General features: G+C 45.3%; 1 protein-coding gene and 1 non-coding gene across 7 annotated transcripts in view; one reads left to right on the top strand and one right to left on the bottom strand.

The window, feature by feature from the left end:
* ABCC4 (ATP binding cassette subfamily C member 4 (PEL blood group)) overlaps positions 1-27,571 on the top strand; it is a 218,152-nt gene that overhangs the window by 6,016 nt on the left and 184,565 nt on the right. The window contains exon 1 of one of the 6 annotated variants that reach the window (XM_073795356.1): positions 8,951-9,096. The exons of the other annotated variants lie outside the window; for them this stretch is intronic. The gene's annotated coding sequence lies outside the window, so the exon portion shown is untranslated. Of the gene's footprint in view, positions 1-8,950; positions 9,097-27,571 lie in introns of those variants that run through there. 6 annotated transcript variants of the gene reach the window in all.
* Positions 9,730-9,802, bottom strand: TRNAK-CUU (transfer RNA lysine (anticodon CUU)). Its single transcript has one exon. It is a non-coding gene; the product is annotated as a tRNA-Lys (tRNA).

The raw sequence follows: 27,571 nt of genomic DNA, 5'->3' as shown, positions 1-27,571 counted from the left end.
CAAGGTATTCAGATTCTGGTAGGTGTGGAAGGGACCTGCATTTTAAGTTTATTCACAGCACTTACATGCAATTAGTCCTCAGAGACGGAACCATTTAGATAACAATACACATAACCACTAACACCTATTGAATGCTTCCTCTGGGCTCAGAATCTTACTCATTGTTTTTACTTTGTTCAAAATTTTATTTATTTATTTTTGGCTGCGTTGGGTCTTGTCGCTGCCCGCTGGCTTCCTCTAGTTGCGGTGGTTGCGGCGAGGTTGCGGCCAGCGGGGGCTGCTCTTCCTTTCAGTGTGTGGGCTTCTCATTGTGGTGGCTTCTCTTATTGCAGAGCCCGGGCTCTAGGCACATGAACTTCAGTAGCTGTGGCGCAGGCTCAGTAGTTGTGGCGCACGGGCTTAGTTGCACCGTGGCACGTGGCATCTTCCCGGACCAGGGATCGAACCTGCGTCCCCTGCATTGGCAGGTGGATTCTTAACCACCGTGCCACTAGGGCAGTCCCTGTTTTTAGTGTCTCATTTAACCCTCAGACATTCCTATGAATCAGTGCGGCAGGCATCCTGTGAATGAGGAAATCTAGGTCCAGAGAGGAGCCTCATAGCTGGGAGGTCTGAAGGCCTCAGCTGGGACTCCACCCACATCCTCAGCACACCCAGGAGGCTGGCAGTACTCACTGTCCTGTCTGCCTGGCTTTAGCTCCCACAGGTTGGGTGAATAATAAATGAATATGCTGACAGTTAAAACTTATGTTAGTGACTGAATATGCTCTTTACATAGGCATGCATCTGGAGCATGTTTTCCTACGTTCTGTTTGTTATGCTGCTGCCCGAATTGCTGAGTGGGTTGTTGGCATCCTTATTCCTCCAGTTCTGAAGGCATCAACCTGTCAGTTCCCCTCGACTTCTTCAACCTCATCTGCTGACATCAGATCCTGTTGATTCAACTTTAGACATGCCTTTGGAGTCATTCGTTCATTCAGCAACTGTTTCCTGAGTGTAAATGTGTGGAATTCACAGGAAAGGGGACCACAAAGATGCCACCCTCCTGGAACTTGTGTCCCTCCCCGCCCCTGTTCCGTCCTCACCTAACAGTCTTGGCTTCACGTCTTCCCAACTGGTCTTCCTGCTACCATCCTTTCCCCTAAAACAAATCCATGCCGTCCCCCTGCTTAAAAATCTCTCCTTCCTCCTGCTCTCAAGAGTAATTCTTTAGCATGGCCTTCAAGGATCCTTCAGAATCTCCTTTCTGAGCCTCATCTTTCATCATTTCTTACACAGCTGGACTTGTCTGATGAGTTGAGGCCCATCTTATAGCTGTCCTGCCTTTGCAGGGCCATCAGAGCCAGGCCTGGGGTCCTGCCTGGTGAAAGGCAGCTGCCGCTGAGTGAGCCGTTGCGTTACCGGGGCTGTGGGAATAGATGCGGGATAGCAGGCCGATGCCCATGTTGTTTTCCCAGCACCATTGCCAGAGGCTCATTTATACAACACTGAGTCCTCATCCAGGTCGGGTACAGTGGAGCAATGCCCCATCTGAAGCCAGATTGCCTGGGTATAGATCTGACCTCTGCAACTTCCCTGACCATCCTACGCACCTCACAGGGTGTGGAGAGCATTAAATGAACCAAACACTGGTGAAACACTTAGAACAGTGTCGGGCAGATAGCGAGCAGTAAATACATATTAAAAGGTAGCCATGCCACCTTCTTGTTAGCAGGTGTAAGCTAACGTTTTCGTTTGGAAATTGACATGGTCTATTTCCCAGATGGGTGTGTGCTGCAGGAGGGGATGAAGAAGGTGTGCACTGATTGATGCAGGGTTTTGAGGAGCGGTTGGACGGAGAAGAAGGGGACTCATCCCAGGCAGGAGACGGGCACACGCAGGACACAGAATTCTGCAGAAGGTAGTATGTCCTGAGAATAGAAAGAAGTGTGTGGATGCCCCTCTCTCCTGTCTGGCGGTGTTTGTGGTTCTTCAAGGCCACACCCTCCCCTGTTTCATCCCTGCTGGCTTGCAGACTTCTCTGATCCTTTCTCCTCGTCCTGTACTCCTGACGGACGTCTGTAGCCCGTCTGTGGTTTCTGACGTCGCTCCTCATTCCATTTCCTGGTTTCATGGCCACTTCTGTGCTGATCTCTTCATGTGGCTAGTCCCCACCTGGTCTTTTCCCAAAACCAGCTCCTGTCTGCCCTCCTTGCAGTGTTATGAGATCAGGGTTGGAAGGGAGAGAGCTTCTAGTCCATACTGGATACAGGAATCTCTTCCAGACATTGTGCAATGGGGAAATTTACTGCTCTTGTGTCTTCATATTAAAATGACAGAGTGTGGTCTATTGAGCCAGTTTTCTTTCTTTCTTTCTGTGTCTCCTTTTATGTTTTTTGGTCAACACAGGAATTTGACCCCCCATCTTCATATGGGGGCCTTCTGGTATTCAGAGATGGGCTTTACGGACCCATTAAATCTTTAAAGAGAACTGTCTCCAGTTTCCATGCTGCCTTTTTTTAAAAAATTAATTAATTTATTTTTGGCTGCGATGGGTCTACGTTGCCGCGCGCAGGCTTTCTCTAGTTGTGGCAAGTGGGGTCTACTCTTCGTTGCGGTGCGCGGGCTTCTCATTGTGGTGGCTTGTTGCGGAGCACGGGCTCTAGGCGCGCGGGCTTCAGTAGTTGTGACTCACGGGCTTCAGTAGTTGTGGCTCGTGGGCTCCAGAGCGTAGGCTCAGTAGTTTTGGCGCATGGACTTAGTTGATCCGCAGCATGTGGGATCTTCCCGGACCAGGGCTCGAACCCATGTCTCCTGCATTGGCAGGCGCATTCTTAACCACTGTGCCACCAGGGAAGCCCCCATGCTGCCTTTTTTTTTTTTTTTTTTTTTGTGGTACGCGGGCCTCTCACTGTTGTGGCCTCTTCCATTGCGGAGCACAGGCTCCGGACGCGCAGGCTCAGCCGCCATGGCTCACGGGCCCAGCCGCTCCGCGGCATGTGGGATCTTCCCGGACCGGGGCATGAACCTGCGTCCCCTGCATCGGCAGGTGGACTCTCAACCACTGCGCCACCAGGGAAGCCCCTTAAAATTTTTTTTTTTTTTTTCCATGCTGCCTTGTTAAGTGGCAAGGTTTTCAGGCCCTCTTCCATCTGGTTGAACTGAATGCTCTTTAGTAAGGTTTCTTTTAAAAATAAATTTATTTATTTATTTATCTATCTTTGGCTGCACTGGGTCTTCGTTGCTGCGCGCGGGCTTTCTCTGGTTGCGGCGAGCGGGGGGCTGCTCTTTGTTGTGGTGCGCGGGCTTCTCATTGTGGTGGCGTCTCTTGTTGTGGGGCATGGGCTCTAGGTGTGCGGGCTTCACTAGTTGTGGCACGTGGGCTCAGTAGTTGTGACTCATGGGCTCCAGAGTGCAGGCTCAGTAGTTGTGGCACACGGGCTTAGATGCTCCACCGCATGTGGGATCTTCCCAGACCAGGGCTCGAACCCGTGCCCCCTGCATTGGCAGACGGATTCTTAACCACTGAGCAACCAGGGAAGCCCCTGAATGCTCTTTAGTATCAACATCTTTATTCTCATGTGGCATCTGGAACTGGACAGGTTTGAACTGATCAGAGGTAGTGTTTTAACTAATTACTTAGACAATTTAACAAATAATTTGCGTGCTTGATGTGTTCCAGGTTATGTTCTAGACCACGTGTTGGCAAACTGTGACCCACAGGTCAAATCCAGCCTACTGTCTGCTTTTGTAAATGAAGTTTTATTGAAACACAGCTCTGCTCATTCATGAGCATGAATGTTGCAACAGATGCGAAGTTGCAACAGAGACTGTGACCTGCAAAGCCTAAAATGTTTATGATCTAGCTCTTTACAGAAAATGTTTGCTGCCCTGTCCTAGATGTTTGGGATGTAGTAGTGAGCAAAAGAGGTAACAGTCCCTGCCTTCATGTAATTTAAGCTCTAGCAAAGGTGAATAAGTAACCTATAGTATGTTAGATGGTTATGAGTGCTGAGAAGAGAGAATAAGAAGACGGGGAAAGGAATCGGGAGTGTGTGTGGGGAAGGGAGGTGACAGTTTTAGGGGGGCCAGGGGGAGCTTCACAGAGAAGAAAACACTCCAGAGAGATGACCTGGAGGAGGTGATGGAGTGAGCTGTGCACATTCAGGGGGAAGGACAAGTGTAAGACAAGAGATGATGGGGACTCTGTTGGCCATTGGAGGACTTGGGCTTCACTCTGCGTGGATGGAGTCTACTGAACAGTTTTGAGAAGAGGTGTGACATGATTTGCTCAGGATTTAGTACGATCACTTCTGGCAGCTGTACTGGAAGTCGACTAAAGAAAGTTATGGGCAGAAATGGGGACACTGGCAGGAGATTTCACAGTAGTTCAGGCCAGAGATGATAGTGGCTTTGACCAGGATGGAAGGAGTGGCAGTGGTGAGTAGCTGGGTTCAGGGAAGAGCTTATTTAAAGGTGGAGCTGTGGGGGAGGGGGTTGGCTTTGTTGGTGGAACTTGAGAGGAAGTGACTTTCAAGGTTATCTCTGGATTTGGCCTGAGCACCTGCAAGGATGGAGTCACCATTAAATGAAATGCGGAAGCCTGCAAGAGGAATGGGTTGGAGAAGACCAGGAGTTTGGTCTTGACCAAGTTAAGTTTGAGATGCCTGGTACACCTGGGAGAGGTTGAGCAGGTCATGAGTCGAGGGCTCAGAGAAGTCTGAGCTGGAGATAAGATTTGGGCATCATCAGCAACGCATGCAGTTGAGGTGTATTGGACCCATGATCAACTGACTTCACAGTGCATCCCCATACAAACTTCTCTTTTATCTGGTTTTAAGTTCATTTATTTTGTTGATATCAGAGTTCAACGTCTCATTGTTGCCTGTAGAAAGTGCTTTGAAAACTTTTGTTGTCTTTACTTGAGAAAGGACAGGTCCTGGGACTGTCCTCTAGGTTATGGCCAATCTGCCAATGAACACCGTGGGCAGTGGGTGAACTTGACACAGGTATCAGGAGAGGTCGGGAGTTCAGAGGTCTCTTATCTACTGGGTAGTTGTTCTGAAACCCTACAAAGAGAAGACTTGAGGCTAGTTTGACATGATTTCCTCTTAATGATTGCATGCTGGCTCTTGGTGCTGCCTTTCCTAAATATACTTGGAAATTACCTTCTTCAAACAATTGTTGGCATGTATTATCTGTTAAACTTGCTAGCTCTTAATTTTATCTTAAGTTCCTGCTATTGAGTGTACCGCAGTTTCTCAGCCCTCAGTATGATTGAATCACCTGGGCAGCCCTAAAATTTGAATGCCTGGTCCCTCCCGTTAGGCCAATTTGAATCATCATCTCAGGGCATGGAACCCAGGTATCAATATTTTTAAAAGGTTCCCTACAAGTTTCTGATGGACAGTGAAGACCAAGAACCCCTGATTAAAAACAGTTTCCAAAGGTCAGGCATTCTTCTGTGCAAATTTTCGTTTCTGTGGCTGGGGGTTCTGGTCTGCCCTCACCTGCACCCCCTTTTCTAAGTTCCTCTCAAAGCAGGAGAACAACTGGCTTGTTCATCCCCGTGGGGACTCAGCAGGGTGTTGTGGAGGAAGAGAGCTTCCTCTGTGTGGGGATCTTAGATAGACTTGGTCCTTGGGTCCTTGTAGTAAACGCTTGTTGAACCTGGTTTTGTCCTCATCTTACCAAAGCAGGACATTGAGGAGCTCAGAGTTGAGCCAGGATGACAAATTCCAGAGAGTGAGCTATGGCATCTGTGTCGCTGTGTTTATTCCCTCACCCTGGGCAGACAGGAATGCCTGGATTGATTGAGCCTACAAGGGTAATTGAGTGGAAATCTCACACTTGTCAGCAAAAAGCTCGTGAGCGTAAAATTGCTACCCAATAAATTCCTTTTATTTGCAGACCCTTATTGGTGTGTTTTGTTGGTCAGGATGTGACTGAGATTAGATGATAAACCCAGTTGGCTACTTCTTTTAACTTCTATTGAAGGGATTCTTCAACTAGGCAGTGTGCACTCTTTTCTCTCTCTGTAAATATAGAAAGGTGTCTGTCCTGTTTTTTTTGGCTGCATTGGGTCTTCATTGCTGCACGCAGGCTTTCTCTAGCTGCCGCGAGCGGGGGCTGCTCTTTGTTGTGGTGCCCGGGCTTCTCACTGTTGTGGGTTCTCTTGTTGCGGAGCACGGGCTCTCGGTGCGTGGGCTTCAGTAGTTGTGGCACGTGGGTTCAGTAGTTGTGGCACATGAGTTCAGTAGTTGTGGCACATGGGGTCAGTAGTTGTGGCTTGCGGGCTCTAGAGCACAGGCTCAGTAGTTGTGGCGCATGGGCTTAGTTGCTCCACGGCATGTGGGATCTTCCCCGGGCCCGGGTTAGAACCCGTGTCCCCTGCATTGGCAGGCAGATTCTTAACCACTGCATCACCAGAGAAGTCCTATCATGTCTTTTTATTACTTTAAATGATCAAGTGTTATTTAAGTCTTTATTCATTTGTGACTTAAAAAAGAAAAAAACTATATTGTTAGCTCTTCAAGGGCAGAAACTAGTGTCTTTGGCATCTCTCAGTGCCTAGCTGAGCATCTTGCCCTTAATAGGTTTATTCAGTGATTGTAAATTACTTTAGTCTTAATCTGAGTTTTTCTAACTTGGAGTTGCTGACACCTCCGTCTTAGATGGGAGCAAGCTGAGTATAAGGAGAGGGCATCAGACTGGAGCCAGGGGTCCTAGTCTGGGATCTTACTAGCTGTGTGACCTTAGCAAAACACTTAACCACTCTGGGCTTTGGTACCCTCTTCTAGAAGCTGGCAGGATTAAACCTACTCACAATGTGTTCTAAAAATTAGATTTTAGATTTAGTACAATGAACGAATATAGTTCCATATACTTATTTTTCTCCCCCACTTCCAATCAGGCAGGGCAAGGCAGCAGGGAAGTAATGTGGGAAGTAGTGCAGTGTATAATATCCATCTCTGATGAATGGAGAAGTGACCCGTTAGTAACTGTCCCACAGAAATTAAGATATATGAAAAAAAGCAACAAAGGGGAATGTAAATTATACTCAGAACTGGGCTGCTGTCTGTGGAAGCACTTTGAAAATTATAAGGTGGTGTTGCTACGTCTGCCAGGAGTCTTCTGGAAAGCAGTTTCTCAGCAGAGCACTGTGGCCAGGACTGCCCAAGTCAACTTCTGGCAGCTTCCCTCTTTCATTAACAGCGCCAGTGCCTTGATCTTGGACTTCTAGCTGGCGAAGCTGTGAGAGAATAAATTTCTCTTGTCTAAGTCACCCTGTGTGTGGTACTTTGGTAGCCTGAGCACATGAGCAACTCCCGTTTCCCATGGAGGGCTTGGTTGGAATTAGTGCCACTGGTCATTGATCAGAGCTGCTTTGTATTGTGGTAGTTTGTCCCGTTAGACTGGACTCACCAAGGATTCTGACCTCACAAGCCTTACCCTCTATTCCATCTGCTTATTATAGACCTGCCCTCACATATTTTTTTGAGTTGAATTCAGGTATAATTCCTAAGCCTTCAAACATACATGTAGCTAATCTTCATAAACCCTTTGAGTGCTGTACTTGGGAGGGGAGAGTGCATTCTGCCCCTGGACAGGCAGGCTGGGCATTGCAAGTATAATTTATTGCTCTAGAAATTAGATTGCTCATTGTTGCTGTTAGTTCCCCCAGCACGAGGTGGGGACATCTTTGGCATAAGGCTATCCAGTGTAAGCTCTTCTGTTCTTTTGGGCTATGAGGTAACTCAGACTCATGCTCTAAACTTTCTCTTTTTCATCTACATGAAAGTTTCCCCAATAATTTTGCTTTGGGGAAAACCCCATACAAGACCGTAGTGTATCTGATATTAATAGTCGAAAAAAGATGGCTCTATTGTTCTCGGGCAAACTCAAAATCCTTTCTTCTCCCCCCTTAGAATATGATGTAGTCCTAGTTTTTCGTTCAACAAATATTTTAAAGAGTAGTCCCTTTGAGCAAGCCAAATTAGGATTCCTCTTCTCCCTCCCTCCTCCCTCCCTTCCTCTCTTGAGTGGATTTTGGTCATCTCTGCTAGGAGCCACTCAGAAAGTAAATTGAAGTCTTTTGAAGGGAAATTCCAGCCCCTTCATGGGGAGGGATTCCTATAAGGGGGAGACACATTTTCTAAGAAACCCTTTCCAGGAAGGATGAGGTGCAGCAGGAAGGAATCCCACAGAGCAGCCAACTCAAACACAGAAAGGGAATTAGCTGCCTTTGATTTCTGGGAACTGGCCGTTTTATTTAGGGCAGAGCAAAGTGAGTAACGAGCAGCTACCGCTGAATGCCCGAGTTGTGCAAAAGGTGGTCTATGCGGTGGGGGAGGGCTGTGTTGGAGAGATTGAACTCAGCCTGCAAACTGCAGGTGAACTCGAGGCCGGCTGAGCCAGCTGACCCTCTGGGAAAGTCTGATGACTCTGAGAAGCTGGTGACAGGCGAACAGGGGAGGCCCAGGCAGGTTGAAGAAAACGCTGCGCAGGGTCACGCAGACAGAGCCGCTGTGGTTTAAGCCACTGTGCGGTTTCCTGCGTCTCACATGTTTAGGCTAAGTTCCTGGCAAGGATTTCAAGGCCCTAAGAGGTGCACATGAGCACCGCTGCAGCGCCCCGTGTGCGGAAGGACCCGCGGCGCCGAGCGTGGTGGAGACCGTGGACCTGAGTGAGGCCGCTGAGTCCTGCCTTCCGGGGGGCAGGAAGCACGCAGTGCCGCCGCTGGCCTGAGGTCTTACTCCACCCTTCCGGACGCTTCTGTGCTCCCTCCCTCAGGCCTCTTTCTGCCTCCTGGTCCTGCCTTCTCCGGTGTTCTCTGCTTTATTTTTCTCTCTGCTCCCCTCCCCTCCGTCCTCAGAAAGTTGGCCCCGTCTACTGAGCTCCACGGAAATCCATGTGCAGTGACGCTGGGTGATCTTTGAAGGTGGGGACTGCGAGTTACCAGGGGACCTCGCCCCGCCCGCCTCCATCCCCCTCTCAGCTGCCCTCGCTCTCCGAAGCAAGAGGCAGTGTCTCCTCGCATCCTCTGCACAGCCACTCTGAGCGCTCCAGGACCCGCGGGGGCTTTGCGGAATACTTTCCAACCTTAAGCAAATTCCGGTAATGCCAGGTGCAATGCTACCGCAACCGTGGTTAACGTTTGTAAAAGCCCGGCCAAGGGTAGCCGCGTTCTTTGCCTCCAGCTGAGGAAACCGAGGCGCGGAGAGGTTAAACAATTTTGTGCCCAAAGCAACACAACTTTGTAAATGGGGAGGGGTTGGTATTGTCTCAGTTTCAGATGTTGCAAGTCCGGTGCCAGAGGTCCTTGGAAGGCAGAGGAGGAAGACTTACACTGAGCTTCGGGAGCTGCTGTGATCTCAGACTAGAACCAGGTGGTGCTTGGAAAACTACATTTTATCTCAGTTTGTGCAGAAATTCCCTTTTTTTAAATCCCTTAAGAAGTGCACCTCCAAAAGCATATCGCACTACAAATGATGGCTTCGTGGCTAGGTTTAGCAGTCTGGTGTTTATGTCCGAGTCCCATCTTTATTTCTGAAGTATCACCTGATTCCCGATGGACTTCAGCATTTGGCTTGATTGTAGACAGAAGGGTTTGTGTTCTTCATATCCTGCTGTTCTGACAGGCCACGATCCTAGTGTTGTTGCGCTTGCATTTTTTATTTTGTTTTTGTTTTAAATTTTGTTTATTTATTTTATTTTTTTGGCCGGGCGACACAGCTTCTGGGATATTAGTTCCCTGACCAGGGATTGAACCCAGGCCCTCGGCAGTAAGAGTGCAGAGTCTTAACCACTGGACCGCCAGGGAATTCCTGCATCTTTTTATTTTGGAAGGGAATGATTTGGTCTAGAAGCCTCCCTCCTGCTCTTCCACCCAAAAAGGGGGAAATAAACATACCTTGATTTGATACGAAATCAGATTAATAGTAAAATGTTTGATTGCCTGGGGTTGTAGAGCTGTTCTAAGTTTTTTTTTTTTTTTTTTTTGCGGTACGCGGGCCTGTCACTGTTGCGGCCTCTCCCGTTGCGGAGCACAGGCTTCGGACGCGCAGGCTCAGCGGCTATGGCTCATGGGCCTAGCTGCTCCGCGGCATGTGGGATCCTCCCGGACTGGGGCGCGGCAGGCGGGCTCTCAACCACTGTCCCCTGCATCGGCAGGCGGGCTCTCAACCACTGCGCCACCAGGGAAGCCCTGTTCTAAGTATTTTTTTTGAATTTTATTTATTTATTTTATACAGTAAATTCTTATTAGTTACCTAATTTATACATAATAGTGTATATATGTCAATCCCAACCTCCCAATTTATCCTACCACCCCCGCTGCCCCACCCCACTTTCCCTTCTTGGTGTCCATACGTTTGTTTTCTACATCTGTGTCTCTAGTTCTGCCTTGCAAACCAGTTCATCTGTACCATTTTTCTAGATGCCACATATATGCGTTAATATACAATATTTGTTTTTCTCTTTCTGACTTAGTTCACTCTGTGTGACAGACTCTAGATCCATCCACGTCTCTACAAGTGACCCAATTTCGTTCATTTTTTATGACAGAGTACTATTCCATTGTATATATGTACCACAAATTCTTTATCCGTTCGTCTGTCGGTGGGCATTTAGGCTGCTTGCATGACCTGGCTATTGTAAACAGTGCTTCAGTGAACATTGGGGTGCATGTGTCTTCTTGAATTGTGGTTTTCTCTGGGTATATGCCCAGTAGTGGGATTGCTGGGTCATATGGTAATTCTATTTTTAGTTTTTTAAGGAACCTCCGTACTGTTCTCCGTAGTGGCTGTATCAGTTTACATTCCCAAAAACAGTGCAGGAGGGTTCCCTTTTCTCCACACCCTCTCCAGCATTTGCTGTTTGTAGGTTTCCTGATGATGGCCATTCTGACTGGTGTGAGGTGATACCTCATTCTAGTTTTAGTTTGCATTTCTCTAATAATTAGAGATGTTGAGCAGCTTTTCATGTGCCTCTTGGCCATCTGTATGGCTTCTTTGGAGAAATGTCTATTTAGGTCTTCTGCACATTTTTGGATTGGGTAGTTTGTTTTTTTAATATTGAGCTGCCTGAGCTGTTTATATATTTTGGAGATTAATCCTTTGTCCGTTGATTCGTTTGCAAATATTTTCTCCCATTCTGAGGGTTGTCTTTTCATCTTGTTTAGGGTTTCCTTTGCTGTGCAAAAGTCTTTAAGTTTCATTAGGTCCTGTTTGTTTTTGTTTTATTTCCATTACTCTGCGAGGTGGGTCAAAAAAAATCTTGCTGTGATTTATGTCAAAGGACGTTCTTCCTATGTTTCCCTCTAAGACTTTTTAAAGTGTCCAGTCTTACATTTAGGTCTTTAATCCATTTTGAGTTTATTTTTGTGTATGGTGTTAGGGAGTGTTCGAATTTCATTCTTTTGCATGTAGCTGTCCAGTTTTCCCAGCACCACTTATTGAAGAGACTGTGTTTTCTCCATTGTATATTCTTGCCTCCTTTGTCATAGATTAGTTGACCATAGGTGCGTGGGTTTATCTCTGAACTTTCTATCTTGTTCCATTGATCTATGTTTCTGTTTTTCTGCTAGTACCATATTGTCTTGATTACTGTATCTTGGTAGTATAGACTGAAGTCAGGGAGTCTGATTCCTCCAGCTCCGTTTTTTTCCCTGAAGACTGCTTTGGCTATTCTCAGGGTCTTTTGTGTCTCCATACAAATTTTAAGATTTTTTGTTCTAGTTCTGTAAAGAATGCCATTGGTAGTTTGATAGAGATTGCATTGAATCTGTAGATTGCTTTCGGTAGTGTAGTCATTTTCACAATGTTGATTCTTCCAATCCAAGAGCATGGTATATCTCTTCATCTGTTGGTATCATCTTTAATTTCTTTCATCAGTGTCTTATAGTTTTCTGCATACAGGTCTTTTGTATCTTTAGGTAGGTGTATTCCTAGCTATTTTATTCTTTTTGTTGCAGTGGTAAATGGGAGTGTTTCCTTAATTTCTCTTTCAGATTTTTCATCATTAGTGTATAGGAATGCAAGAGATTTCTGTGCATTAATTTTGTATCCTGCAACTTTACCAAATTCATTGATTAACTCTGGTAGTTTTCTGGTGGCATCTTTAGGATTCTCTATGTATAGTACCATGTCATCTGCAAACAGTGACAGTTTTACTTCTTTTCCAAGTTGTATTCCTTTTACTTCTTTTTCTTTGATTGTTGTGGCTAGGACTTTCAGAACTGTTGAATAATAGTGGTGAGAATGGACATCCTTGTCTTCTTTCTGATCTTAGAGGAAATGCTTTCAGCTTTCCACCATTGAGAATGATGTTGGTTGTGTGTTTGTCATATATGGCCTTTATTATGTTGAAGTAGGCTCCCTCTATGCCCACTTTCTGGAGAGTTTTTATCATAAATGCGTGTTGAAGTTTGTCGAAAGCTTTTTCTGAATCTATTGAGATGATCATATGGTTTTTCTTCTTCATTTTAATATGGTGTATCACATTGATTGATTTGTGTGTATTGAAGAATCCTTGCATCCCTGGGATAAATCTCACTTGATCATGGTGTATGATTCTTTTAATGTGTTGTTGGATTCTGTTTGCTAGTATTTGGTTTACGATTTTTGCATCTATGTTCATCAGTGATATTGGCCTCTAATTTTCTTTTTAATAGTATCTTTGTCTGGTTTTGGTATCAGGGTGATGGTGGCCTCATAGAATGAGTTTGGGAGTGTTCCTTCTTCTGCAATTTTTTGGAAGAGTTGGAGAAGGATGGGTGTTAACTCTTCTCTAAATGTTTGATAGAATTCACTTGTGAAGCCATCTGGTCCTGGACTTTTGTTTGTTGGAAGATGTTTAATCACAGTTTCAATTTCATTACTTTTGATTGGTCTGTTCATATTTTCTATCTTTCTGGTTCAGTCTTGGAAGGTTATACCTTTCTAAGAATTTGCCCATTTCTTCCAGGTTGTCCATTTTATTGGCATAGAGTTGCTTGTGGTAGTCTCTTAGGATGCTTTGTATTTCTGCGGTGTCTATTGTAACTTCTCCTTTTTCATTTCTAATTTTATTGATTTGAGTCCTCTCCTTTTTCTTTGAGTCTGGCGAAAGGTTTATCAATTTGACTCTTCTCAAAGAGTCAGCTTTTAGTTTTATTGATCTTTACAATCATTTCCTTCATTTCTTTTTCATTTATTTCTGCTCTGATCTTTATGATTCTTTCCTTCTGCTAACTTTGGGTTTTGTTAGTTCTTCTTTCTTTAGTTCCTTTAGGTGTAAGTTTAGATTGTTTATTTGAGATTTTTCTTGTTTCTTGAGGTAGGCTTGTATCGATATAAACTTCCCTCTTAGAACTGCTTTTGCTGCATACCATAGGTTTTGGATCGTCGTGTTTTCATTGTCATTTGTCTCTAAGTATTTTTTGATTTCTTCAGTGATCTCTTGGTTATTTAGTGACGTATTGTTTAGCCTCCATGTGTTTTTTACTTTTTTTCCTTGTAATTTTTTTCTAATCTTGAGGCGTTGTGGTTGGAAAAGATGCTTGATATGATTTCAATTTTCTTAAATTTACTGAGGCTTGATTTGTGACCCAAGATGTGATCTATCCTGGAGAATGTTCCATGTGCACTTGAGATGAAAGTGTAACCTGCTGTGTTTGGATGGAATGTCCTATAAATATCAATTAAATCTATCTGGTCTATTGTGTCATTTAAAGCTTCTGTTTCCTTATTTATTTTCATTTTGGATAATCTGTCCATTGGTGTAAGTGAAGTGTTAAAGTCCCCCACTATTATTGTATTACTGTCGATTTCCTCTTTTATAGCTGTTAGCAGTTGCCTTATGTATTGAGGTGCTCGTATGCTGGGTGCATATATATTTATAATTGTTATATCTTCTTCTAGAATTGATTCCTTGATCATTATGTAGTGTCCTTCCTTGTTTCTTGTAACATTCTTTAGTTTAGAGTATATTTTATCTGAAATGAGTATTGCTATATCAGCTTTCTTTGGTTTTCCATTTGCATGGAATATCTTTTTCCATCCCCTCACTTTCAGTCTGTAAGTGTCCCTAGATCTGAAGTGGGTCTCTTGTAGAGAGCATATATATGGGTCTTGTTTTTGTATCCATTCAGTGAGCCTGTGCCTTTTGGTTGGAGCATTTAATCCATTCACATGTAAGGTAATTATTGATATTTTTGTTCATATTACCATTTTCTTAATTGTTTTGGGGTTGTTTTTGCAAGTCCTTTTCTTCTCTTGTGTTTCCCACTTAGAGAAGTTCCTTTAGCATTTGTTGTAAAGCTGGTTTGGTGGTACTGAATTCTGTTAGCTTTTGCTTGTCTGTAAAGCTTTTGATTTCTCTGTTGAATCTGAATGAGATCCTTGTCAGCTAGAGTAATCTTGGTTGTAGGTTCTTCCCTTGCATCACTTCAGCTATATCGTGCCACTCCCTTCTGGCTTGTAGAGTTTCTGCTGAGAAATCAGCTGTTAACTTTAAGGGAGTTTCCTTGTATGTTATTTGTCATTTTTCCCTTGCTGCTTTTAATAATTTTTCTTTGTCTTTAATTTTTGTCAATTTGATTACTGTGTGTCTCAGCGTGTTTCTCCTTGGGTTTATCCTGCCTGGGAGTGTCTGTGCTTCCTGGACTTGGGTGGCTATTTCCTTTCCCATGTTAGGGAAGTTTTCCACTATAATATCTTCAAATATTTTCTTGGATCCTTTCTGTTTTCTCCTTCTGGGACCTCTATAATGCGAATGTTGTTGCTTTTAATGTTGTCCCAGAGGTCTCTTAGGCTGCATTCATTTCTTTTCATTCTTTCTTCTTTATTCTGTTCTGTGGCAGTGAATTACACCATTCTGTCTTCCAGGTCACTTATCTGTTCTCCTGCCTCAGTTATCCTGCTACTGATTCCTTCTAGTATATTTTTCATTTCAGTTTTTGTATTGTTCATCTCTGTTTGTTTGTTCTTTAAGTCTTCTAGGTCTTTGTTAAACAGTTCTTGCATCTTCTCGATCTTTGCCTCCATTCTTTTTCTGAGGTCCTGGATCATCTTCACTATCATTATTCTGAATTCTTTCTCTGGAAGGTTGCCTATCTCCACTTCATTTAGTTGTTTTTCTGGAGTTTTATCTTGTTCCTTCATCTGGAACATAGTCCTCTGCCTTTCCATTTTGTCTATATTTCTGTGAATGTGGTTTTCATTCCACAGGCTGCAGGGTTGTAGTTCTTCTTGCTTCTGCTGTCTGCCCTGGTGGATGAGGCTATCTAAGAGTCTTGTGCAAGCTTCCTGATGGGAGGGACTGGTGGTGGGTAGAGCTGGGTGCTGGTCTGGTGGGCAGATCTCAGGAAAACTTTAATCTGCTTGTCTGCTGATGGGTAGGGCTGGGTTCCCTCCCTATTGGTTGTTTGGCCTGAGGTGACCCAGCACTGGAGCCTACAGGCCCTTTGGTGGGGCTAATGGCGGGCTCCGGCAGGGCTCACAGCTAGGAGTACTTCCCAGAACTTCTGCTGCCAGTGTCCTTGTCCACATGATGAGCCACAGCTGCCCCCTGCCTCTGCAGGAGACCCTCCAGCACGAGCAAGTAGGTCTGGTCTCGTCTCCTGTGGGGTCACTGCTCCTTCCCCTTTGTCCTGATGCACACACGACTTTGTGTGTGCCCTCCAAGAGTGGAGTCTCTTTCCCCCAGACCTGTCGAAGTCCTGCAATCAAATCCCGCTAGCCTTCAAAGTCTGATTCTCTAGGAATTCCTCCTCCCGTTGCCGGAGCCCCAGGTTGGAAATCCTGACCTAGGGCTCAGAACCTTCACTCCAGTGGGTGTACTTCTGTGTTATAATGGTTCCTCAGTTTGTGATTTGATTTTATTGTGATTGCGCCCCTTCTGCCGTCTCATTGTAGCTTCTCCTTTGTCTTTGGATGTGGGGTATCTTTTTTGGTGAGTTCCAGTGCCTTCCTGTCGATGATTGTCCAGCAGTTAGTTGTGATTCCAGTGCTCTTGCAAGAGGGAGTGAGCACACATCCTTCTACTCTGCCATCTTGAACCAATCTGCCTCTAAGTCTGTTTTTTAAAAAAATTTTTCTTTTCGCCTGTATCGGGTGGCTCAACTCTTGGTTTTCCCAGGACGGTCCTGGTATACATCACTTATCGCATTGTAATTATTAACAGCACCCCGTTTCACTCCTAGGAGTATCTTAGGTTGGATGATAATATGATCACTCTAACGGAGCTAAGGTCATCTTCCTTAAAATGTGCCCCTCCCCCCTGCCGTGGAGAATGGGCAGGAACTGTGGACAGAGTAATGCTAATAAACTTTTTAGTATTTGCTAGACTTTTACCAAGAGTAATGATTAGTGAAAACCTATTACTGTTATAATCCCCACTTGAGCGGGTATCCTCCTAAGATAACCCCTGACCTGTGATATGTACATGAGAATGATGGCTGTGAAAGCTACAGGGAGAGTATGTCCTCCTGGAGGTGGCATCTGGCAGGCTAGGTGGGTGGGCGTCTGGGTTGCCTGGTCCCAGCCGGTGGTGGGACCTGGGGGAATGTTGGCAGTCTTGGGACTGGAGAGACAGTACCTAAAGGGGTCTCTTGAAGGTGTGGTGGGACCTGGGGGAATGTTGTCTAGTCTAGCCAGCGAACGCGCTTAGCTCCAGCAGGAAGAGCCAGCTGAATAGGAAGCCGAGGCATTAATTCGAATTAATGGTATCATCCCGGTTTCCCTATAGTCCTGTTGTTGAGATTCCTGGTGAAAAAAGTGAGTTTGTGTGTTGCATCCTTTTGTATTCATAAAGGGGTTACGCACGTGCTGTGGTTTGGGGGCTGCTGCCCTGGGGATCGAGGGAGGAAGATCGCATTTGTCTCTGGCCTCTTTGGAGGGAGAAAGAGGGAGCGGCCCTTCCTCTGCTCTTGGGTTACACAGCAGGGTCCTGGGGCCCTTTCACTGTTCTTAACCCTTTGTGGGGTGTGTGTGCGGTGGTCTCTCTTACCTCTGTGCCCCCATCCTTCTGATGAAGTGCAGGTGACCTCCATGAGGGGCGGGGAGTAGAGAGGCTTGTGAGAGGGAATCAGATTCCCTTGAAAAGGGCATTCAGATCACAGGGGCTGGTTTAGGGCTGCGGGGAAACGGCACAGGCCGGAGCCAAGGTGACAGGCCATCTTAAAGTGTCCCCTACAAAGCATTCTCTTTGCTCACAAAGCCTGCTTGTGTTGTTTTCAGTTGCTTTTTTCCCACCTCTGCAAGCTTATAGGAAACTTTTTTTTTTTAAAGCAAATGGGAGAAGGTACCAAAATTATTAAGGAAGCTGTTTTAGCCTGTCCTAGGATTCGCTCGGGAGTTTCGTCTCTCACAACTTACTTCCTATCAAATAAGCCCTTTAACAGACCCCGTACAGAGGCTTTTCAGAAGATGTTTTTGTTCTTTCTGAATATGCAGCTATTCAAGCTGAGGGTTGGTATGTTCATAATTGACCTAATGCTTCAAAGAATGAACTGGTTTAGCTGGAATTTTCCTAAAGTCTGTCCTAGTGACTTAGTATTGCCCAGATAGAAAGTGTATAATTTATAATTAGCTTTTCCCCCTTAACTCTGTGTAATAGGCAGAAAGCCTGTTACATTTTAAATTGGGTTGTCATGTTGGACAGCTCTTCTCAGTGTTATGTAAAGAACCCCACATTCCAGGCCTGGATTTTTGAGAGCTCAGAGCTCTAAACAGTTGCCTAGAAGAAAGATGGACAGAATAGTCATAAAGAAGGAGTGACTTGGTGCGGAAGAGTGGTTTTATGTTCAAAGCCAGCGTGGGCACTGGGGATTTTTCCATCATGCCTTCTGCCTCAGGGCTGTTGGGCCTTCTATGTTTTGTTTGTGGAGCTTAAGGAATCTCTCAGTTATTAGCTCATGGATAGTTACCAGAAATATGAACTCAAGGACTTCTCTGGTGGCGCAGTGGTTAAGAATCCGCCTGCCAATGCAGGGGACACGGGTGCAAGCCCTGGTCTGGGAAGATCCCACATGCCGCAGAGCAGCTAAGCCCGTGCACCACAACTACTGAGCCTGCGCTCTAGAGCCTGCAAGTTACAACTGCTGAGCCTGCGAGCCACAACTACTGAGTCCACGGCACCTAGAGCCCGTGCTCTGCAACAAGAGAAGCCACCTCAGTGAGAAGCCTGCACACTGCAATGAAGAGTAGCCCCTGCTCACTGCAACTAGAGAAAAGCCCGCGCGCAGCAACAAAGACCCAACACAGCCATAAATAAATAAATAAAAAGTGATGTGTGGTCTCTACGCACTTATTAAAAAAAAAAGAAATATGAACTCAAATCAGTGCTTTTTTTTTTAACCCTTTACCTTTTCTTCTAATCATGTAGGGTGGTGACATAAAAATGAAATGAAAAAATAGGCTCACCTACTTTATTAGTTTTTCTGTTTACTTGGAGTAAAATCATAGCTGTGTCATCAACTGCCCTTCCTCTTCAAACCTCATACCATTTGCCAAGAGATAATCGTGAATTGTAGGGCAACCTAGACCAGGGGTGGAAGTCTCTGTCAGAGTGTTCCTGCGGGGCCTTAAATATTTAAAAATTAGTCACCTTGCTGTGTGATGATATAGAAGAACCTGATGGCCAGGCCCGAGGAGAAAAAAGTTTGGGCAGAAACATGAAGAGCTGAAGCAGATTGTTAAGAAAATCCTGGAACCAGCTGCAAGAGGCATTGGAGAGAACAGGAGGGTCAGTGGTGCTGCACCAAAGTCTTAGGGTCCTCAGCTCGCTCAGTGGAACAGAAGGAAACGCGCCAAATGCCGCCTCGTTGAACATCGTGAGTTTAATTTTAACTTTCTTTATTTTCGATGACATCCTCTGGGGAGTTGAAGGCACAACTGAGTCTGATCGGTGGGCCTGAAGAGTCATGACCCCAAGGGGAGGGACCAGGAAGAAAAGGAAGCAATAACAGAGGTCGCTCCTCAGGACGTCACACCTAGGCCAAGTTGACAGAGCTGCAGTGAGGCTGGGCAAGATGGAATTGCACCCTGAAATTCACATCAGCGTTGAAGGGAGCCCTAGACTGTCAATGCTGAAAGAATCATCAGAAAAAGAGAATGTCTAAACATTAGAACTGTGCTGTGTGGAGACTTCGGGAAAAAAAAGTCTGGAAGTTTTGGGGAGATTCCAAATAAATAGGAATCTTGTTCTGAATAAATTGTTTTTGAGTTAGAGATAAATGATTGCAATAGATGCATCTTCCTGATTTTTTTGGGTGGCAAAGTATCTGTTTTTCTTGTCCTTTTGGGGGACATAAAATAAATGGGGTCACAAATTAGGCATATGTGTGTTTTTGTGTTAAGTAGCAAGTATTTAGGTTTGCCCAGAACATACTTTGCATTATATATATTAGATGCTTTGGGGAAATGAAAACCGTAAAGACAGCCTGTGGCCTCGTGGGGCCACTGAAAGTAGAGGGGATTGATTTAGATTTCATGTTTGACTGTGAAATTTGTGGCAATTTCAGCAGTGCCAGGCTGTAAGGTGCTTTCTTCCCTGGCTGTGAAATGTTTTTCCTAAGTACATAAACATTATAACTTAGATGCCCTGAACTCTAGAATGTTTTTCCCAAGGAAGTTGTCTCGGGTCCCTGAGATTAAGCAGCCTGCGCCTCTTTTGAGTTCATCCAATAATTTAGATTTCTCATGAATTCCCCCTCAGATGGCTTTTTCTTAGAGTTAGTGGGCAGAAGCTTGCGATGGGAGTTCTTGGGGCGTGAGGGGGGAGGATCGGGGCTTCCTAGAGATGTTCAGCCTGTTTCCCAGGCTTTGGTTTCATGGTGATTGCAGGCTGAGGGAATCCTATTCCCCTCTTCCGGTTTCATGCAAAGCCATGTCACACTGTGTGCCCTGATACATTGTGTGCCAATGTCTGTTACGTGCATAGCAAAAGAACACTGAAGTTAGGTAAACTTCTCCCTAAACCCAAGAAGGTTCCACTGCAAAACAGAGCGTCTCAAAGTATCACGGGGTTACTGCCAAGTTCTCATCTGCTTCTTGCAAATTTTGGACAAACACAGTGTACAAAAGGTTACAAAACCTTTATAAACACCGGACTGCTAGTATGTTGAGGGCTGAGGTGATGCAAATATTTGCCGAGATTTTATATAGACAAATAGTCTGTTAATGATAGCTGTGGTCTCAGGGAGTAAACAATTTCTACATGGACTTGTGCGTAAGAACAGGAGTTCTGGTGGGCCCTGTGTGTGAACCCAAGGCCCACGTGTGACCTTCTTGTCCTCTTGTCCTCTTCTGCCAGGCCAGCTGTCGCTGTTCGTGTGCTGTGGAGATCCCACTGTTGACAGCGCTGTCCTCTGACTCGGGGTGGCAGATACTGTTTTTAATAGAACCCAGGCAACTTGTATCACGTTACACATACTGAAGTAATCTGTCTGCAGCTGTCTCTGGATTCATTTGCCAGCTGCACTTTGAGACCGGAGTTAATCATAGGTCAGAGTTAAACTTTGTCATGGGTCAGGAGAGAAAGGCCAGCTGGCTATTCCTGGTCGGGTCTTTTTTGGTGTGTCTTCTGCTGCTCATCATTTGACTGCCATCTCTGAGTCATCAGAAATGAGAACCTCTTTGGTGGGTGTCTGCCTAGAGCCTCGCCTGTCTGCAGACCAGCAGTATTGCCATCACCTGGAGCTGGGGAGAAACATAGTCTCAGGTCCTGCCACAGACTTAGTGAATCAGAATTTGTATTTGACCAGGATCTCCAGGTGATTCGAATGCATGGGTCTAGGCCAGGCTCCTGTTGTCTTCTGCTTTGTCGAGGCTGGGTTGCTACCTCATCCAGGTTCTGATGGTGGAAGAGGAGAGCGTGGAGGAGGTGTGCTCATGGTTTTAAGGCCTGGATCCTGCGTGTGAGTGGCACACAGCCCTTCTCCTGTCTCCCGTGCCACACCATCTCCCCTAACTGCAGGGGGGCTAGGAAATAGTCTGAACATGTGCCAGGAATAAGAGAAGGAAGGATCAGCTCACGAATGGGCCAAGTGATGTATTAGGTGAGCTACGCTGTGGATGGAGTTCAGCTGTTAATATTATTCCCACCTTTCCTTTTGTTACTCCTTTATTCTTTTTCATTAATTAAAATATTTAAAAAGTATACTCATTGCTGATTAGAGAAAAAGATATTAATTTTATTTCTAACCACAGATAACACCAGTATTAATTGTTGGGTGACTCACTTTTATAGAGAAAATAACCCAACATCTAAGACCTATGTACAGATGTGGATTTACCCTCAGTCTTCCTTTTCTCTCATGATGGAAAATGATAAGCATATACAAAAGTAGAAGGAGTTGCATGATGAACCCCTGAGCACTCATCTGTAAGTGTCAACAAGTGTACCACCTCATGGCTAATCTTGCCTCGACTCACTTCATGTGCTGGATGTGAAGTGTCCGTTTTTTTGCATGTCTGATGAGTGAAGAATGGTGTTATGGGCTGAATTGTGTCCCTGCAAAACTTATGTGTTGAAACCCCAGTGCCCAGTACATCAGAAAGTGACTGTATTTGGACATTGAGCCTTTAAAGAGTTGATTAAGCGAAAGTTAAGACATTAGGGTGGGCCCTAACCCAATATGACTGGTGTCCTTGTAAGAAGAGAAAAATCGGACACTGAGAGAGACGCTGGGGATGCACATACACAGAGGAAAAGGGCCTATGAGGAGACACAGAAGGTGGCCGGCCAGCTGCAAGCCCAGGAGAGAGACCTCAGAGGAGACCAACCCTGCTGACACCTTGATCTTGGACTTTTAGCCTCCAGAAATGTGAGAAATTTCCGTTGCCCAGTCTGTGGCATTTTGTTGTAGCAGCCCTAGCAAACTAATACAAATAATATACCATTGCTCTTTCCTTTTTTTTTTAAAAGGAAGAGCACCAAAACCCACTCTTCTTAATGTCACTGTATATATTTGTTATGTAATTTTCACAGGTCTTTGTAGGAAAGTGTCAGTATGATTATATATACACATACACACCTGTTAAATTATCTATTGAAATCACATTGTACATCTTCTCACTTCACAATTTTTTTACTCTTTGTGTCATACAACAGGCACAGAATATTATATAAACAAAGGCATAGCTTTAGAGAACTATTGTAGAGTTAACGCCCTGTAACCACCATCCAGATTATGAAATAAGGTTCTGCCAGCTTCCCCATCCACCTTCAAGTATCCTGTCCCAGTCATAAGCCCTTCCCTGTCCTCAAAAAGAATTAAAGGTTTTAGAGGTCCAGTGGTTTTAGGATATTCTATGCTATCCTTTCTAAAGAAAAAGGATGGGACACTTTTCCACTTTCAGATATGGATAAAACACCATACTCTGCAGTATGAGATCTACCCTCCAAAGCAGCCACCAAGATGGTACAATAAAGAAGTATGGGGGCATTAGGGCCCCATGGGGTGAACCTTAACCAATGAAAAATGGGGACTCGTAAGGAGCTGGGCAGGTAAATTCTTCCCCCTTTCTCTAATGTAACCTCTCAGAAACATGATTTCTCTTTGCAGCACTGTCAGAGAAATACATGCTAAATAAAAAAGCCAACTGAGAATGCTGTCAGTCTTTTTTATCCAGAGCTCATTGTGAAGCAGTAGCCAGTGCTAGGATGCATCACACTGTGATGCACTGCATCTCCCCTGACCTCAGTTTTTCCTTTTCACTAATCCCTATGGTCCTGAACTGGCATCTTTTGAATAAATTGTTAGCACCTCAAAAAAAAAAAAAAAAAAAAGAATTAAAGGTCAACTTCAAACTCTTCAGTGTCTATTTCTTTTAAATCTTCATCGGTATACCTGTATTGTATTCATTTTTTTAGAGTTTCAATTAGTCTGCATACTCTGATGGGTTCACATTCTGCTTCCTTTTTTTTTTTTTTTTTTTTTGTGGTACACGGGCCTCTCACTGCTGTGGCCTCTCCCGTTGCGGAGCACAGGCTCCGGACGCACAGGCTCAGTGGCCATGGCTCACGGGCCCAGCCACTCCGCGGCACGTGGGATCCTCCCGGACCGGGGCACGAACGCGTGTCTCCTGCATTGGCAGGCAGACTCCCAACCACTGTGCCACCAGGGAAGCCCCTTGGCTACTTTTTTAAGGTAGTATTTTGAGTGTAATCATCATCTCTGGCCTGATTCTTTAATTCTGAGCCATGTAATCATTCATCCTTCTCTGCCCCAGGTACTGGACTACGCACTGGGGAGAGAAAGTGCTGGCCTTCTCTCCCAAGCTTTACAATTTAGCTCTGTGGAGTACATTTCTTTTTTTTCTGGCTGCGCCGCACAGCATGGGGGTCTTAGTTCCCTGACTAGGGATCAAACCTGCGCCCCCTGCAGAGGAAGCACAGAGTCTTCACCACTGGACCGCCAGGGAAGTCCCTGGAGTACATTTCTAAAAGTTAAATTTCTGAGGCAAAGGATACACTGGCTTTGTATTAAACACATCTGGGTTTTTTTTTGTTGTTTTCTAAATTTTATTTATTTATTTTTTGGCTGCATTGGGTCTTCGTTGCGGTGCACGGGTTTCTCATTGCGGTGGCTTCTCTTGTGGAGCATGGGCTCTAGGCACGAGGGCTTCAATAGTTGTGGCTCACAGGATCTAGAGCGCAGGCTCAGTAGTTGTGGTGCACGGGCTTAGTTGCTCCACAGCATGTGGATCTTCCCGGACCAGGGATCGAACCCACGTCCCCTGCATTGGCAGGCGGATTCTTAACCACTGCACCACCGGGGAAGTCCCTACATCTGGGTTGTTTTAAAGGAAAATTGGATCAATTTGAAATAAGCCAATCCTGTAATTGTGTCTGTGTTGACCTGGCCAAACTGGAAGGAAAAATGAAATTGGGTCTGGCATGGCACCTCTGTGTTTTTCTGATTCCCACCAAGGTTGATGTTTCCCCAGCACTGTTTACTGTTGGGTTTCCTGAACAGGTTGACTGTTTATCGCTAATGCCCTTACGTGTGAGGCAGGGCCAGGTTCTCTCCTCACAGGTGTCCCTGACTTGAGTCCTACCCTCTTCACACTGGCATGGCCCCAGGTGCTCGTAATCTGTCCACTGACAGCCCTTCTCCTACCTCGTTCCAGTTGCTGCTGTCAATTTCCACAGCTGCTTGGAGCCTCAGACCTGTTCCACTTCTGAGCCAGCGGTCAGTGGTGGCCGGAGTGGCGGGCGTGAGGGGAAACCAGTGACAGGGGCCCGTGCATTCCCATTCAGTAGCTGGTCTGCTAGGCAGTATCCTAAATCCTTGCTTCCCCGTCCTTCCCTCAGGCATCCACCACAGCTAGATTCTAGGGGGAGGGAGGGATCTTTGACCTACCCTTTTGCAAGGTTCCTCAGGCCGGGTATCCCAAAGCCTGAGTTTTTGGTTCTAGTTCAATCATTTAACCGACCTTGCCATCTTAGGCCAGTTTCCCTCTCTGGGGCTCATGGGCTGTACTAGATTTTCCAAAGTGTGTTCTAGCTCTCATCCCCTATGATCCAACAATCATTTACCACCGCCAGTCTTTCCTGGAAGGGTAATTCTCCACGCAGTTCCAGACCAAATCCACGAGGAATGCTTGCTGAAAATGCAGATTCTTCATCTCTGCCCCAGATTTGGGGAGTCAGAACCCTGGTGAGTGGGGTCTGTTTATTTTTAACGAGCTTCTCAGGTGATTTCATTACAGAATAAAATGTGAGAAGTCTGTCCTAGAGTTAGATAGAGCCCGTGCCCACCGGGCAAGAGGAGGGAGCTCTTAAAACATTCCTAGTCTCTTCTTTCCGTGTTGGCAGAAATGTTCATAGTGACAGCAATGGGCTGGTGGGCACTAGGTCTAGGACTGTAGTTGTGTATTAACTGCGGGGAGGACAGAGAGGCTGTGGGAGAAGGAGGTGGTCAGAGCAGAGGAGCCAGTTGGTGGGGGGACCTCTCGGCCAGCAGAAGCTAAGCATGTGTCGTCCTGAGATGTGAGCTGATGATGTGGAATCTTAAGCTCTAGGGCAGAGTTCTGCACTGAGTTCTGACACCAACTCCCAGGAGTTGACCCAGACCGCACAGGTGAAGGGCCTCGTCCTCCACAAGACTGCCCTCCCTCCCTTCAGATGCCAGCTCCCAGTCCGGGGCTCCCCAGGCCACCCTCACTTTTGACCCACTGGCTACAAATTAAAGGATTCGCACAACCCCCTCCCATTCAATAATTCATTAGAACAACACACAGAACACAATTGCTTATTATGGCAAACAGATTCAAATTGGAACCAGTCAAAGGGAGGGTCACACAGGGTGAGGTCTGAGAGGGTCCCAAACTCTAGGCTTCCTTCCTTGTCTTATCCCTGCGGAGGCAGGACATGTCACCCTCGCAGCACATCGGTGTGCGATGGTAGAGTATGGCCAACCAGGAAATCTCCCCCAAGCTTTGGTGTCCAGAGTTCCTATTGGGGTTTCATTATGTAGGCATCATGGATTGGACCATTGGCCATGTGACTGATCTCATCTTCAGACCCCCCTCTACAGAGGTCAGGCTGAAAGCATGGACTCACAGGCCCGACCTTCTAATCCCACGGTTAGTCTTCTGGTGTGGCTACTCCCCCTCCTGAGTCCTCATTAGCATGACCTTTAGGAGCCAGCCATGAGTCACCTTGTCAGCATAAACAGTCGGAGCCCACACACTGTGACTTGGGAAATTCCATGGGTTTAGAGGAGTGAGGGTAAGTAGCAGCCAGTCTTTTTTTTTTTTTCCTTCCCAGCTTTACTGAGGTCAGTCGACAAAACTGTAGGATATTTGGAGTTTACGATGCGATGAGTTGATATATGTATGCATTGTGGAAAGATTCCTCCCATCAAATTAAGTATACATCCATCATCTCACGGACACCTTTTTTTTGGGTGAAAACATTTAAGTTCTATCTTAGCAAATTTCAGTTGGACAATACAGTGTTATCAAATATAGTCACCATGTTTTATATTGGATTCTCAGACCTTATTCATCTTAGAGCTGAAAGTATGTACCCTTTTACCAACCTTTCCCTTTTTATCCCCAGGCTCCTGGCAACTACTTTTCTTTTGTTTCTATAAGTTTGACTTTAAAAAAAAAGATTCTGCATATAGGTGATATCATGCAGTATTTGTCTTTCTCTCTCTTTCACAAAGAAAGCACAAAGTTCACAAAGTTGTCACAAATGACAGGATTCCCTTCTTTTTTAAGGCTGAAGAATATTCCATTGTGTTATGTGTGTGTGTATGTATGTGTGTGTGTGTGTGTGTGTATACATATGCTTATGTACATATACATATCACAGTTTATTTATCCATTCATTTGTTGGACAGGTAGGTTGTTTCCTTACCTTGACTACTGTGAATAATGCTGCAGTGAACATGGGAGTACAGGTATCTCTTTGAGATAAAGATTTCATTTCCTTTGGATATATACCCAAAAGTAGAATTGCTAGACTGTGTGGTAGTTCTGTTTTTAACTTTTTGAGGAATCTCCGTACTGTTTTCCATAGTGGCTGCACCAACTTACCTTCCCACCTACTGTGTATGAGGGTTCCCTTTTCTTTACATCATCTCCGACACTTGTTATTTCTTGTCTTTTTGATGATAGCCATTCTAACTGATGTGAGGTGATACCTCAGTGTGGTTTTGATTTGTATTTCCCTAATGATTGGTGATGTTGAGCATCTTTTCATGTGTCTGTTGGCCATCTTTATGCCTTTTTTGGAAAAAATATCCATTCCGATCTTCTGCTGTTTTTTAATCAGTTTTATTGTTTTATTTTTTTGTGAAGAGGTATGAGTCCTTTATATAGTTTGGATATTAGCCCCTTGTTGGATACGTGATTTGCAAATATCTTATATTCAGTAGGTTGCCTTTTCATTTTGATGATGGGTTCCTTTGCTGTGCAGAAGCCTTCTAGTCCCATTTGTTTATTTTTGCTTTTGTTTCCCTTGCCTTTGGAGTCAGATCCACAAGAACATTGTTAAGACTGATGTCAGATAGGTTACTGTCTATATTTTCTTCTAGGAATTTTATGGTTTCAGATCTTACATTCAAGTCTTTAATCCATTTTGAGTTAACTTTAGCGTGTGTGGTGTAAGATAATGGTCTAGTTTCATTCTTTTTTTTTTTTTTATAAATTTATTTACTTATGGCTGTGTTGGGTGTTCGTTGCGGTGTACGGGCTTTCTCTAGTTGCGGTGAGCAGGGGCTACTCTTCATTGCGGTGCGCGGGCTTGTCATTGCTGTGGCTTCTCTTGTTGTGGAGCATGGGCTCTAGAGCGCAGGCTTCAGTAGTTGTGGCACACAGGCTTAGTTGCCCCGCGGCATGTGGGATCTTCCCGGACCAGGGCTCGAACCCGTGTCCCCTGCACTGGCAGGCGGATTCTTAACCACTGCGCCACTAAGGAAGCCCAGGGTTGGGACTGTTGATGTAAATACAGACAAGGTGTGCCAAAGCATGCTCTATGGCAGGTTCTCAGGCTGCAGCCGGCATCAGCATCGCCTGGAAGACTTGGTACAGTACAGCTTGCTGGGCCACACAGAGTATTTTTCATAGGGCAGGGTTGGGGCCGAGAATTTGCG

Source organism: Tursiops truncatus, chromosome 18 (genome assembly GCF_011762595.2).
Source record: "Tursiops truncatus isolate mTurTru1 chromosome 18, mTurTru1.mat.Y, whole genome shotgun sequence".
Taxonomy (NCBI): domain Eukaryota; kingdom Metazoa; phylum Chordata; class Mammalia; order Artiodactyla; family Delphinidae; genus Tursiops; species Tursiops truncatus.
This window is presented reverse-complemented; position numbering and strand designations above follow the sequence as displayed.